General features: G+C 37.2%; 1 protein-coding gene across 4 annotated transcripts in view; it reads left to right on the top strand.

Annotated features, from left to right (window-relative positions):
- VTI1A (vesicle transport through interaction with t-SNAREs 1A) overlaps positions 1–15,882 on the top strand; it is a 270,491-nt gene that overhangs the window by 194,075 nt on the left and 60,534 nt on the right. The gene's annotated exons all lie outside the window — the stretch shown is intronic.

Consider the following 15,882-nt stretch of genomic DNA (forward strand, 5'->3'; position numbering starts at 1 on the left):
AAATAAAATAGTCTATTACGGCAGTATTTTAATGCAGCAAAGGCAGCTTGATCCACATCCCCCAGCTGTCCTTGTGGACAATTAGTGACCCACAACCACATAATGTACAATGTTTTGAAATGATAATTTGATACTTATTGTACTTATACTTAGGTACTTATTGTCCAAGAGAAGATTTGAGAACGGGCAGTGATGACTGGTGTGACTTTTCAAAGCAGTCTGTTATTTTTGAGGCTTCCCCTGAAAGGATCTGTACATTTATAGTCAAATATACCAATGTGTATGTATATTTCTTCTTCATAGCTCTCTCTTTTCCAAAGGCTCTTGTGTTCTACAAAGCAGCTTAACATCTTCCTGTACCTTTCAAGTTTTGTATGGAGTTACTTAATTTATAAGGTGTGGCTTCTGCATCTCACCAGGTACCACCTGTACCAGGAGCTGTGCGTGCCCTGCTGTCCTTCTCACAGTGCTGAATGCTGGCCAGAAAGGTGCATGCACTCTTTCCCATGCAATGCCAGAAGTCTCTGGGGGATGTTATGTTATTGCCCTGGAGAGGAAACTGTAGAACCACTTAAGGTGTTGTAACTCACGATAGCTGAAAAGCTTAAGACTTCCCTTGAGTATTAGTTTCAAATACTGTTGTCTCTCTAGTAAAGTCTAGAGCATCACATGTAATCAGGATCAGGATGCACTGTGAAGTGATATTAGGGATCTGGTTATATTATGTCATTATGTAGACATATGTAAGAATGCAAGTTCTTAATATAGTGAAATTTAAGACATCTCAATGGGAACCTTTGAGGCCCCTTAATTCTGGAGTACATGCTTCTCAAAGGCCTTTGCGGACCCATTTAACATGTATCGCATTAAGTGTTTTTTCTCCTAGCACCTGTGGTTTGGTTCACATTCCTAATCACCTTTGCTTACTACTAAGTTAGTGCCAAGCTGTTTCCAGAACTGCTATGTTCTCAAAGGCCTTTTCTGCTAGTTTTGGTTATAAATATGTACAATAAATGTCTTTATTATTTTCAAGTTTAAACCATATCCAACTTTTGTCCTTTCAGAGAAATTTGGCTTCCTTTTAAGTGACAAATAAGTAATGAATTTGAGGCTGAAGGTGCTGCGCTTTTAATTTCCACAAGGTCAAAGATCTTGTTATATGAAGAATGTACGATGACTAACACAGCTTTATTTTGGGGAAAGAGAGCGGGAAGCACTCCATCTTGTATATAATGCAGCTATAACATAGCCCAAAGCTCTCCTTAGAAACTAGAGTGAAACTGGGACTTAACTCACCCTAATTGCTGGAGCAGTCCAAGATTTTTGTCTGGCTGTAGAGCACTTTTGCTCTATTTATGCTATAACTTGGAATTGCTTTCTAACCATTTCCTAAGTAAGCACAATTTAACTGGTTAGCAGACTGATTTAGAGGCTGAATTCCAATATCCTCATTCTGTGAATGGTTCCATTGGCTTAATTGACTTCTTGGGAAGTAAGGACGTATTCAGAGTAAGTGATGGACCTTGGTTTTAGCTAGTTATATTTAGCAGCCAGCAGAAATACAGCTTCTTATACAGGTGAAAACAACGGTGCTTTTTATAATTCTATCCTCAAGAGATATAGTCACTAATATAATGAGAATTAAAAAATGTTATTGATACATGTGTTTCTTAACCATCACACATCATGAAGTACTCTAAGTAACCAGAGGATTCTTTGTTTACAGCTAGTCAGCAAATGCTAAGAAATCTTTCATCTTCAATCTATGATTCAAGTTTTGAAAGAAATTTTATTCCTAAAAATAAACTGACAAGTGCATGAGGTGAGAACACAATTAAAAATGCCATGACAACTTATAAACAAACAAGCCAAGGTACACTGAATTTCTCAAGTTCTCAGGAGACTTAATAGATCTGTGTCAGGAGCTCAGGAACTGTGCTGTAGACTGTTGATCTAAACCAGTTTCTCTGAAGAGTAATTCAAACACACACTGATGCATCCCAGAAAGGAGGTAGAGGCACCTTTCTCATGCAAGGTAACTGCTCTAATATTCCAGTCGTTTAATGAAGAAAGTATGCATTTCTGTTATCACAACAGAAAACAATGAACTCAGGTTCTTAAAGGCTTTTAGAAGAAAGTTCTTAAAAGATGTCATGTTAATTACTCATTAGTATTTTTCAGTTTAATGATAGCTAAATATGGTGCTTGCATAGGGTTAAATTAATCAACAGCTTCCTAATTAAAACAAATATCTTCTCCCAGGGATTTAATATGTGGACTTTTTTGTTATTATTAAACAGTCAAAATGCTTTTGTCAGATATGGCAAGAAACGGATTGTTGAACCTAGGAGCCTCCTGCATACTATTCCTGAATACATTAGCATTAAATATTTTGCCTTCCAGAAAATAAATTATGAAAAGGCTCTTTAAAGTGGGGATGATAGGGAAAAGATGATGGAGACCAGTGAGATGGTGGTTAATATGTTCACTTGTGGTACTTGCAGACTTGTTTCAGATATTCTGTAGTTTGTGAGAATTGTCTGTTCTCAGCTGAATTTCTTTATTGGGAAACCTGGCAGAGTGGCCTACTTTGAAAACTTTAATTTGAAAAGGTAATGGACTTCAAAGTTCAAGGCGAATATTACATCTCTGGACAAGAAGAATTGGCAGAGCTGTGGGAGAAAGGTTTTCTTCACTGGCCTTCACTTTCAGGAGGTTTAAAATTCTCCAGATTCTCAACTAAATTTATTTTTTTTTTTTAATTATAAAATGAAGTTTGTTTTGTTAACTTTAATGCAGGCTGTATGCCAGTGTCATAGAAAATCATAGAGAAATATGCAGCCTTTGTGACTCCGTTTCTCTTTGACAGTCCTCCATTTCAATCTGGTAGACTGACTTCTGCCACACCATGATAGTCATTTGCTAGCACTGTTAATGAGCTATACAGCTTTGGTAAACAAGAGATCAAATTAGTGTGACCCCTTTCTTTTCATAAATGAGCTAAATGAAGAAATCAGTACTGTTAATGTGATTTAAACATGACAATATTACCCTCGCTACATTTTATAAGAGTATGGCTCAAATGGGTAGCTGGTGCATTTTCATATACAAAATCCAGAGTCTGCTTTGAATGTTTATCTTAAATTTGTCTGTAAACTATGAAAGTCCATTTCAACCACATAATTGCCTTTTAGTATCCTTTCCCATCAGCTGTAAAATGTCAAACAAACATTAGGAGATTCAGCAATGGGTCCATTTTATGGGTGTATAGTAAACTTCTTCACCCCAGTAAAGTTTATTTAGGTATCATAAGTTGATAGCATTCTAATGTATGAAGAAAGGATGTTTTCTTTCTTCTGAATCAGGCACTGTTCCTCTGATAACTATCCTGAACTAAAATGTAATGAAGTCAGCTTTAATTTTATGAGTACTAACATGATGTCCCATTCTGGCAAGGTTTATGAAATAGCTGGATGTATACATTACATTAATATTAATAAAGAACAGACAGATTATAAAAAGATATTTTATGGGACATGAGAAGAATACACCTTTTACATAACCATACTGGGAGAAACACTTTTCTTCTCTACAAAGGACTAGCAAAATTGAGAAAGAAAATCTGGTGTTAACACGGATCTGAAGGCTTTTTTCTCACAGCTCTATTCAAATTTAGTGAAAGTGAGTATTCTTTCCGTAAGACTCCGAATCACCCTCTAAGTTTCCATTGCAGAAAACTTTTCTGCTATCCTAAGTAAAAATCCAACAAATTCCCACCCCAGTTACTGGATCCTATAAGATCTTTCCACAGGAGTAATTAAGAATACTCATCTTTTCATTTTCTTCCATAATTCTGAAAGGACCATTGGGGAAAAATAGTCTTTACAAGAATGGAAAGAATTCTTTCTGAGCAGAAGTGACTTGCACAGTGTCACATGTCACATGTGCTGAGTGAGGAATTTCAATGCAAGTTGCCTCATCCCGGCTTTGTGAGCTCTGTCCATGGGATAGATATTGTCATGACTAGAACTGTCTGCACTTCCAAGCAGCCTGGAATGGGGCCATGCACCGATGTGTTCAGTCTAGGGTTTACGCAGGATCTGTTTGCGTAACTGAAGGAATGGAATCTGTGTAAACAATTCCCATTGATTATGACAGCTAATGCCGGCTCAGCAGTATTAGACTCAGTACTTACATATTTCAAGCTAATATATGTTTTCTCACCATTCTGAAGTGTTTATTAAAAAGATTTAGTATGTAAATACTCAACTGTAGCAGCCGGCGCTGAACATCCTCTCTTTTTAATAGGATTTTAGTTTTGTTGTAGTAATAGTAGCTTAAAAGCCATTGATGGCACAACCTTGTGCTAATTCAAGCCTTATTACTGCCTGTGTAACATGCTGCCCTGAGTCATTCAAAAATAAATATGAATTAATTCAGTGGCTCAATGGAAGATGATGACACAAATATTATAGCAGACCAGTAAATTGATGGTCATTTTTAAAACCACACACAGACAGTGAGCTTGCAATGGTTTCCAATTATTACCTTATTGTCAAGCTGACATTTTCCCTTGCTTTGTCAAAGGTCTGTTTCTTAAGCTGGTGTCACCCACTTTCCAGTCTTAGTTCAACAAAGCCGTTTGTCTGTTCCAGCAGCTCTTTCGGTATTGTCATTTCACCGAAGCACCCTATGAGGATATATTACATGCTCCCATTTTCCTTCTACCATATATCATTCATAGGGAACCTTTGGTGAATCTGTTGCCATATTTTATTCCAGAAGAGGTTGTAAATCCTTGGAGTTGACACAAACCCACATCAAGGTCTGTGCCAAATTTGATGCTGGTGCTTCATGGTCTGTTATCCATCATAACGTAGACCATCATAATGGTCTGTTATCCCTGGCATAGCCACCTCACTTCTCTGAAGGATATTAGCTGAGTCAACAATAGTGTGCTTCTGTCACTACTGCTACATTAACTATGAAAGTTTTGCTGGAAAAATAATGTTGACTGCACTTGGTTTAGTTTTGTCTTTCTTGTTGCTAGCCAGTACAGCAATGCTGGAAAATAAAGATTCTCATGGAGACAACGTGCTAGTTCCCTGCAATTTGTAGATGCAGCTGATCCTTCAGTGAGTGAGTCCATCAGTCTCCTAACCACCTTCAGGTTGTATGTAGAGTCCCAGTGAGAAAGAAGCCACACTGCTGTTTTGTGGCTGCACAGCTACAGAGTTCCTAGCCCAGAGTGACTGTCCTGCTCTCATCTTTTCTAAGCAGAGCAAACTTGAGAGGTCCAGTGTAAACTCTACTGCCATGTTCTGTTCTTCTGCTTCTGAAGTGCTGCAGATACAATCAGGGGACAACAGCCATGAAAAGCATCTCATGAACAGCCATGAGATGGTTCTTAAGTCAGTGGTGTTTTAGCATTTCCACTCGAGCTTGATTTGTCCCAAGCTCTTTCCAGCCTGTCTCTCACTAAAGTATACATTTGAATTCAGAATTTAAGAACTGGTGAGATAGACTGGGCTTGGGATCTATTTTCTACAAACACAGTGGCAATGAAATCAGGTGAATTGACTGTAGGAAAACAGCAGTAGCAAAGAGCAGGGCAAATATTTGAACCACCTTCCATCCCCTCTCTCTTGCCGTGTGGGTGAGAATGTTTAATCCTTCAGGAGCATTAAGGTTAAAGAAGAAGAATTGACTTTCATCTCATTAGGTTGTGTATTAGTATGATACATATATTAGGGAACATTATGAGGCAATACCATAACCCAGGTAGGCAGTTTGAGAATGTATGTTTCAATCATGCTTCAAGAGTTCCCTTTCCTTCATGGGAAAGAACCATTTTAAGAACCGTATCATTATTATCTATCTTTCTGTGGTTTTCAAGACAGTAGTTGGCTATATAATATTGAGTACAAATCGCATTCTGCTTCCAATGATTTTTCCAGTATCTCATTTGCTACTTTCACACATGGGTTAAGAAGTGTCACAACTCAGTGGTACCAGTTATTAGTTTTTTCATTTAATGGACAGTTTTAATGTTCTAGAATCCATTTCTTTAACTAATGGTAGTGTTTTTAAGCTGTTGCATAGCATTTAAGTAGTTATTACTTGTTCTTTACTCTTTGAACATCTAGTTATACGGTTCTGACATCATTGCAAATACAGTTCTACAACCTAAATAAAGCAGGCACTTGTGATTTCATGGATAGTTTCAGCTTTAAGTCTTAATTTTTCTTATGTTTAGTCCTAATTTTATAACATTTCTAGTGACACTTCATAATTGGCAAAGCTTCCATTAATTCAAAATTTTGGTAAGGCTAGAATCCATGAAATATGCCACTAGGAAAATATTTTATATATGTCAGTATGTTTAGGTCTGCTTTACAGACACCCTGCTTTCAAAAGGTTTTATCTAGTGAAAACTTCCCCCCAGTTAACAGTGGACTTTTACGTCTTAGTCGTGCAAAGGAAATTTGCCACACCTATTATTTAGGGGCCTCCTTCCAAGCGTAAAATTCATAAATGTCAATTAAACATAGGAATCAAGTTAAGGAAAGGCTGGGCAGGGACTACTTTCCACCTCTCTTGCCAAAGCTATGTTTCTCCATATGAAATAGAGGTGCCCAAATTCCACCTATATGTCACGTGTAGATGCCGAATGTTTTCTGGAGGTCTAGACTTAGTTATCTTTGAGATGCCAAACATGATTCCTGCCCTTCACCAACCCCATCTCCAAGCCTGTTAATACAAACTTGTGTGTCTGATTTAGCCTATTCTATCCATCCTCAAAAACTGCTAATACACCTGGTCTTGAAGGGCAGGACGTGAAGTTATTCCTCAAAGCTTTAAATTGATTTCTGGACTGGATCTCTGCTGCAGGCCTCATTGCTCCATTTGCAATCTATATGTTTCTGGATCACTTCTACTTAAGCAGTGAGGACAGTGGCTATGCCACTTTTGTAGCGATGGCATGAGCATGTGCTCATTTATTTCATATTTTAAAACTTTATTTGGTTATAACTTTATAGCCTTTTTCAACTTCCAATTATTCTTTTCTATTTTGAAATAGTCATCCCTTTCCTTCCCCCACCTAGTGTCCTATCTCAATTCACAAAGGAAACCAGGTTTATTCATGCATTATATCTGTGTTTTATAGACACATTCAACAGCAAATTAAGCCAGTATGGCTGAAGTGGTTTCTACTCATGGCTGTACATATTGCCTTTCTTTGGGGAGTTAGTACAACCACCATAGTGATAGCTGAATGTGATGTGCATTTGTTCCTCCACCACTGTTTATAATCTGTTATATTAGTGTAACCTGACATTGGTTTCAATTTACAGTATAATACTGGGCTGTAAACTGCAGCTGTTCAAAAAGTAGATTCATTTCCCATTCAGTCACCTCTCCCGTGAAGGCGATAACCTCCAGGAGTCCAGCAGGATCCAGCTTCAGTCACTTCAGTTTATTATGCATCAGAACTCTCTCTCCACATCCCCATCATCACTTCTAATTTTGTTACCCACTCAGAAGGTTGGCCAAAAACTGCTTTGGTCAGAACTCATGCTAGACCATAAGCTAGGAATACTAAATAAATGTGTGCTTATGAGTTAGGAGCTCATGGAGCTTCAGTAGAGAAAATGCTGATATCCAACTCTTCAAAACTTTTCCTTATTTTTGTATATTACGTATCTTGGTAGAATAGAGTTTTTGATCATCTAAAATTGAACCAATTACTTCATTTAGGAGAGAACGCATTAGATCTACACAGTAGCTTTTCTTCAACAAAACACCATTGCCATTTAGATGCTATCTAGATTTCCTGCATATGAGTTGGAACAGAGCCAATCATTACATGACTCCAGAAAAAAAATATTGCTTTAAAATTTTACTTGGCTTTTTAGAGGATGATTTACTTTTTATGAGGTGTGGAGAAAAAAGGAAGGAACTATGTGACAGAGAAAGAGACAGAGAAATTTTTATATTGGGGCATGAGTGAGGAATGTCTTAGAGGTTTTTTGTGTTTTGTTTTATTTTTTTTTTAAAAAAAAAAAAAAGCTTTTGGGTTTTTTAATCAAAAGTGTATTTCATGATGTTTGCTCTATCTATCAAGCTATGCTAAAGGAATAGCAAAACGTACATGTACACAATGATGCTGGCTGATATCAGAGAGTTCTGTACAAATTCACTTCGAAATCACAGCTACTCCGTGTTGCTACATCTGACTGCAACCTTCTCTTTGAATATTGGGCTGATTTACCTTCTCTATTGTCATCTTATCTCCATTTTGGATTGAGATTCCCTAGAAAGGGAGAAGGTACTAACAGCACAGAGTGAGTGACAGGCTGGCTCCTTTTCAAAAGATGCTTCATAGCACAATAGGATGGGAACAGCTTTTGAAATCCCATTCTTTCTGGCTTCTTGACACAAACTTGAATTCAGCAGCAGTAAAACGTCCCCTGAGATAGAACAAAAGGCCAGTTGTTTTAGCACAATCTTTTAAAATACAAAGTTGTCCAGAATGTGGGGAGAGTTTGGGCAGGGGAAAACAAACAAGGCATTCTCTCCTAAAAGAGGTTGATTTTTTACTCACAACACCACAGAAGAGATACTTTCTGCACAAGAGAAGGAGGAACCATGATTCAGATAAGTTATGTGTGCAGTCTTAGCCTAGAGAGTTCCACAATGTGGTTTGGAGATAAGAGTCGGTGACACACAAAAAGCTACACCTATTTTTTCATGTTTACTGCATTTCTTGTTAACAAATTAAACACAAATTTTGTGTGCATTTGCTGTAGGACTTCCTATGGTCCTGAAGGGTGAAACGTCATAAACTCCTAATAAGATGAGATGACTACTGGTGACTCTCAATCTTAACAGTGGTCCAGGGCCAATAGCCCCTGTGTATTACAGTCCTGTTGGTGTAAGGACACAAGGTGCAGTTTCCATACAGGAGGAACCACAGTGTGACAGACCATTGTAGTTCAATCTGCAAAAAATAAACGTAATACGCACTTCTAATATGTAGTAGAAGTCATCAGAAGGATTGCTACCAGGACTGCAGCATGTACAAACCCCTATTCTAAAGTACTGCTTGTAGTTAATTTGTTTTACTTTTCTATATGAATTAACTGACATTAATTGTGCCATCTAGTAAAGAAACACTGCACTGGAATATGTAATCTGACTGGACTTCTTTCTCAATTTAGTATATAAATAGCAGAGTTTTCTGCTATTTGTTTTCCTTTTTTTTTTTTTATGTGAAGATGACAATTCTCACAAAGTGTTGGGAGATCTTAAATTTAAAATCTGTAAATGAAAGGCATCTTCAAGTACTTCTGTTGTCATTATCAGCACATCACTTCTTTATTAGATGATTAAAAACGAGTCAAACTATCAAATACATATCATTTAAAAATAGACACATTTTAGAATACCAGACATTTTACAAGGTTGTAAAAAGACAGAACAATACAGACGATGTTATCAAGTTCAGGAATATATTACTTGGGAGAGAAGATTCAAAAGGGAACAGTTAATGTAAACTACTGTTCTTATAGCAAAAGTTAATCAGAAGTATTGGTCAGAGAGAAAAAAAAAATGTTTAAGATTTTGATAGTTGCTATATAAAAGAACCTTTAAAAAGTCCCATGTAAAAGTTCAGGTTTTGTTTTCTATCAATGACGCAGCCTGTCATGGGAAAATAGCTAAGGTATTTTGAGACCATGAAGTTGTTGAGAGAGGATGTATGGCAGTTATTTTAGATGTAGATCAGAGGATACTGCTAGGCAATGGAAACAGTCTCCAATTGATTTCTGAGACTTGTATAGATTGACTTCTTGTATAGTCCAGGAGAATACTGAATTTACTCTAGTTTGTTTCAGGAAATCAAACAAGAGCAGCGTCTATAAAGATCCATTTACATCTTGTTCTAGTAGCTTTCTCAGTAAGTACTCTCATTTGCAATCAGAGACAAAGACCAGAGGATCCCTGTAACCTGAAGAAATTGGTAGTTGTGATCATCTAAAAGCAGGTCCCCTTTTTTGTTTGTTTGTTTTTCTTTTTATTTTTCCTAAACCTTGTATCATTGCTACTGTGGCAAATTTTGGGCTTGGGTGTTACAAATCCATTTTAATTGGCTTTTATTGGTGACCAAAAAAAGGAGAGGGTTGTGGAAGATTGGTCTTTTTGTGCATGTTTTAATGATACTTCTAAAGAGTGAAGTGAAAAATGGCATATCTCTTTCCAAGTAGAAAATTTGCTTGCTTTTATTATTGCTGCTTACAAGGTGTCATTCACTTCGTTATTCCATGTGTGTTTTTTTTCTGGTTTTAAGCTACTGTGTTTACCTAGACAACAAGGCAAAGGCTAGCTACCATTACTCCTGTGTGAAAATATTTTCATTTAGCTAGCAACTACTAACAGCAAAAATGTAAACCATTGACTGACTCTCAGTAGTCAGATCTGTAAAGACAGGTAAAAGCCAACTAAATTTTGATGCTTGGCCACTTGGTGAATTTTTGAGAACACCCAGCCGTTTGAGGTGTAAGAACATCTGTGACTGTCAGCAGCTCATTAGAAAATTGCTGGCAATAAAAAAATACCAGTCCCCCTCTTCCCCAGAGCAATTGGACTCCTGATGGTCTGCCTGTCCTCTGAATCATTTTACTTAGTTCACAGACGCACTGAATTTGCAACAAATTTTTCTTCTGTATTTCCCTCATGGTGCAAGGATCTAACATCATTATTCACTCCTTACTTACACCAGATTTGAATATGCCATTGTTTCTTGGACAATAAAAACATCGTTTGCCTAGCAGTCATCACATACGTTAAATCTTTGCCATATGTGTATTACATTCCTGTGTCATATTCCTTGGACAGAGCCTGCGTAAATTCCTTTGGCTCGAGTTTTGACATGATGGTTGTAATAACTGAGAAAGCTTCCATTAATAACTGGTCAGAGCACTATTTTAATGCTTTATCAGGACACTGTGCAATATTTGGATGATACTGATCTCTAGTGTGGGACTGTCAGGCAGTTTGCACATTAGATGAAAATTATGCTGAAGTCAGGAGCAATGAACAATTTTTTTATGCTTACAGGAAAAAAAAAAAAAAAAGAGGAAAAAAAGAGTTGGCACGCTAGAGCAAACCTGCCTGTGGAGAGAACCTAGGATAGGCTGTAATTCTGTCTGTAGGAACTTCTTGAGCTTTGCAGGTCTGTTGCTGCTTCAGTTCTTCTTCTCTTTAAGTTTTTGGCTGCCTGCAGCAGAATTTCCATTGCTAACATTGTCTCTGTGCCACATAGCAATGGAGGTAGGAGAATGGCCTGCTATTTGGGATTTCTTTCTCACATGTTTCTGCAGCTCTCCCTTACTTCTTTTCTCATATTTGGCTATAGACCTGAGGGTGAGATCACACATGTAGAATGAGAGCTGTAGAAACACATTACTTGGCCATATTTAGTGCCAGCATTTGAAAGTACTAAATTGCTTTTTGGATTTCCATTATCACTTATTGGAGACATCACAGACTACTATTCACTGCTATTTACTTCTTGCTGCACTTATATAATATTTATAAATACTTTCACAGATGACCATACCTTTTTATATACGAGATGTTCATGGCATCAACCTATCATATAAAACCAACACAGAGTCATAGAATCCTAGAATCACAGAATGGTTTGGGTTGGAAGAGATCTTAAAGATCATCTAGTTCCAACCACCCTTCCACAGGGAAGGACACCTCCCTCTGGATCAGGTTGCCCAAAGCCCCATCCAGCCTGGCCTTGAGCACATCCACAGCTTCTCCAGACAGCCTGTTGCAGAGCCTCACCACTCTTGTAATAAAGAATTTCTTCCTAATATCTAATCTAAATTTGCCTTTTTTTTTTTTTTTTAATCTTAAAACCATTACTCCTTGTCCTGCAACATAGTGTTTCTGATCCTTTCGTTCTGAGTTTAGAGACCTCTATTAGACATTTGAAATGCACCAATTATAAAAACAAAGATAGTTTAACCAAGACACTTGATCATTGTTTTTGTCCTCAGCGGTTCTGTGTAGACTCTACATAATTAAGGGCTTTACTGAGTAAAGATTCCCAGCAGTCACTCTAGAATTGGATTAACGGCACAAGAAACTCCCCCTTACTAACCACATGTTCAGTCCCTTTATATCTTTCCATATACAAGCCCATCTTCAATTTGTTTAAATGAATTGCTGTAATTTGGCTCTGTGGAACTGAAAAAATCTGGCCAGACTTTATTTAGAAGTATAGTGGTGCATAGAGTCTCCATCTTAAATTAGGGCCATGTTGTGCAAGTCATTGTAGAAACACAAATTAAGAGAAATCCTCTACACCGATGAGTTAGTAATCTCGGTTGTCAAGACAAAGAAGGAGAAAGGAGCAGTGTTATCTCTGTCATGCACTCTGGAGGCACAGACTATAACTTACCAAAGGTGATATAGTGATGCATTGCAACACAGAGCTGAACCTTGATTTCCTGTATCTCAATATGCTGCCTTAATTAGAAGATTGACTTCTATCTTGCAGTCATTATAAACACTGCAATTGTTTCATCTTGATACCTTGCCATGTATGGTCATGGAAGCAGTGTAGCTACTGTTAGGTAGAACAGCATTTTTCTTCTCTTGCAGATGTGTGAAAATAAGTAAATTTTATCTTTCTGAATAGCAAACTACATCCTTGCTACACGAGTACAAAAGAAAGGATCGTTTTCGTATATCCATGTTTTAATTTCTCTGGTTCAGCATATCCAAGCTGTTTCCACCCATTTCAAGAATTATCGTTGTGCTAATTATGTAAATATGTTTGCACAAGTCCTTCTGTACAACTTGGTTGTGCTCATTGTCATTTGAGAAAAACTCTCTTTCTTTAGGCTCATCCAAGTGAGGCAATTTCTTTTTGGGTGTACTCTTAAGCAGATATATTGGATGTGAAATAGTGACTAACAAACACAATAGATGTAGGATATTGACAGATGTACTACAGGGAATCCAGCCTTGGCGTGTAAGTCATTAACATCTCTTTGCTGTCCATCACATCCATCTGCCCTAGGTTACCAACGCTACAGCAGACCTGACAAAATCAAATGTGAGGGTGTGTGCTTCAGTCATTTAAGTGTAAAGGCTTAAATCACACTTAACTTCATAGGTGATATAAGCCAAGCTTTGCACTGAGCCAGCCCTTCTGTGTGGCATCAGCTCTGCTGTAGGGGCAGAAATGTCATGCAAAGGGGAAGAGGCAAAGGGCTGGCATGGCAGAGGGGGACAGCACGTTTGAAACACAGATAAGGGAAATCTGTTGCAAAGCCCTCAAAGCATCACCAGAACAATGAGCTGTGCTAGAGCTTCAGTCAGTGTTACACCCTCATTCATGATCACAGGCAAATCCCAAATTGTTGAGGACCACACCAAAGTGTGTCATGTTTAGGTATGACACGGCTTCCAACTGGATGGCTAGCAGTGGAGCAAAAAGTCTAGAGTGTGGGTGAGCCCTGTTTGTATGGAGGTGAGGGACCAGGCTGTCTCCACACTGAAAACTGCATAAGCACTTTGGCTGCTCTGCAAAACCAAGTGCACTGCGATCTCTGATAGCCAACACAGCTCCTCCTCCTGGAGCTATTTGAAGACATGCACTGTGAACACTTTCTAAGAGAGCACTTGCAGTCATCATGTGTTTTTTGACACCGTATCAAGCCCAGAGGCTGTATACCTCTCATGCTGTAATTTGTATCTTAATGGTAATGGATTGTGTTGGGATCTCTTGAGACAGATATGATATTCCTGTTATAATAAGCCTCTAAAATGTTAAATTTTGCTGTGAGATCTGTGTGATTAGGTCAGAAAAGACTATTGATACATTTTGTATACTGTTAATGGCATTTACAAATACTGGGTTGATATCTTTAGCAAAAAACAAAACAAAAAAACTAATTTCCAGATTTGGGGGTTATTTTTGCAAGTAAAATAATGACAGTACGAAGATAGCTCTTTAAATATCTCACAAAAGGACAAAATACTGCTGCCTGTGCTTGGGCAGTATATTTTTGTACTTTCCTGGGAGCAGTGGGGAAAAGAAGAGAAAATTGGAGAGACATATTAAAATGTCATTTCTAGTTCAAAAGTTACACAAGCAAGCACTCTTGACCAAGGTGTTGAATTAAAAAGTTTGATATTCCATAAAGCTAAATAATCGGAAGTAATGCTGCCAATAAAAGACATTCATTTATTTACTCAAGGTGCCCATTGTTAGCACTAATAATACATTTCAACATATTGAAATTGCCAGATAATTCTTTTGTGACTTTTATGCTGGATGATATTGTTATTTAAATGAACCTGCAGACCGCACTGTAATGAAGAAATGCATGTTTTGCCTAACAGTTATCAACCAGCATTCCAGCAAAATGAGAATTTTTGCCTCCATTCATTCTGAGGGGAAGCTGGGGGTCAGTGTTTTCAATATGGACCTTTTAAAAGCCTTTCAGCAGTGAATAATTATAAGCCACAGCTTCTGAAATTACCTGTATTCACTGTAGGGAAGAAGAAACTTTAATCTTTTGTAATGAAGTACACTTGCTCATTCAAACTTTGTAAGACTTCCTTAAAATGGCAATTTTCATTGTGCTGATTTAGTATTAGGTGGAGTAAAAAAAAAAAAATCGATTTTTAAATATACAGATACCCTTGTTTATTCAATTTTACTTTTCTTGGATTTTGGATTCATCTTGACAAATAATGCAGATGGAAAAAATGTGTAGAGCTCTTGTGTAAATAACCTTATCTGTACAAATTGCTGTTTACTAAAACAAATGTTTCTTCATTTTCAGTTTCAAATTCATTTTGCACTTTCATTTGAAGATTGAGGTTTGAAACTGTTTCAGTCATGCCAATTTTTCTATATTCAGTTTTAGAAAAAGATTTTCTTTTTCATAGTTCAAAACTATGCAGAAAATAGGGATTGAAAATGTGGCTTGCAGCAATGGGCTTTGGACTTCTTCCTTTGTTCTTAAAAACAAACAGGTTAGCAATATTCATTGGTGTAAAGAAATAGCAAAGTCATTATCTGGGGAGTAATTTAAAAAAAAAAAAAAAATGATCTACAATAATTTGCTAATTATTGCCAGAAAAAAAGCATGCAGTTTTACTTCTGAAAATGTGTGTTTCGGTTAATGAAAAACATTACCCTGCAGCCTCTGTGGGATTTTTTCCACTTGTATAAGTTTTTGTTTTTATTTTTGTCCCTTCTTTCCTCTTATTTTTTTTTTCCTCTTCTCTTCTCTCTCTCTCTTTGTTTGTTTGTTTTTTGTTTGTTTGTTTTTTTAAAGCAAGGAAGAAATTGATCCCAGTCTTTCCTAAGTGAGATTTTTAGGCAAGGCCAATTCAAGCATCACTGTTAGGTAGTAAACAAACACAAAGGTAAAGGCTGAGAGTTTTGATTTTGAATCATGCATATTTATTTTTTGAGTGGAATTATTATTATTTTTAACTAAATGGCAGATTTCAAACTGGTGTGATTGATTGTATCAAAGATATGTTTCCTCTACTTTGAACAATTTGGAGATTTGATTTTCCCACCCAGATAGCATTTTTCTGCCCGTCCTGTATTGTACCAACCTACTTCTTCCAGCATGACTCAAAAACCCCACTTCAGTTATAAAACAAAATTTATCTTTGTAAGAGCATTCCCCAGTAACTAAAGGCTTTAATGCTGTCCATGCATCTGGTCAGACTGGGTAATACTGCTGTATTGTTTATCATACAAGATGGGAGAGGAGGCAGTGGGAATAGCTGCCCAAAACAGAGAGGTAATGTTGCTATTAAATTGAGCTTTTTTAA

This window comes from Aythya fuligula, chromosome 7, assembly GCF_009819795.1.
Source record: "Aythya fuligula isolate bAytFul2 chromosome 7, bAytFul2.pri, whole genome shotgun sequence".
Lineage (NCBI taxonomy): Eukaryota > Metazoa > Chordata > Aves > Anseriformes > Anatidae > Aythya > Aythya fuligula.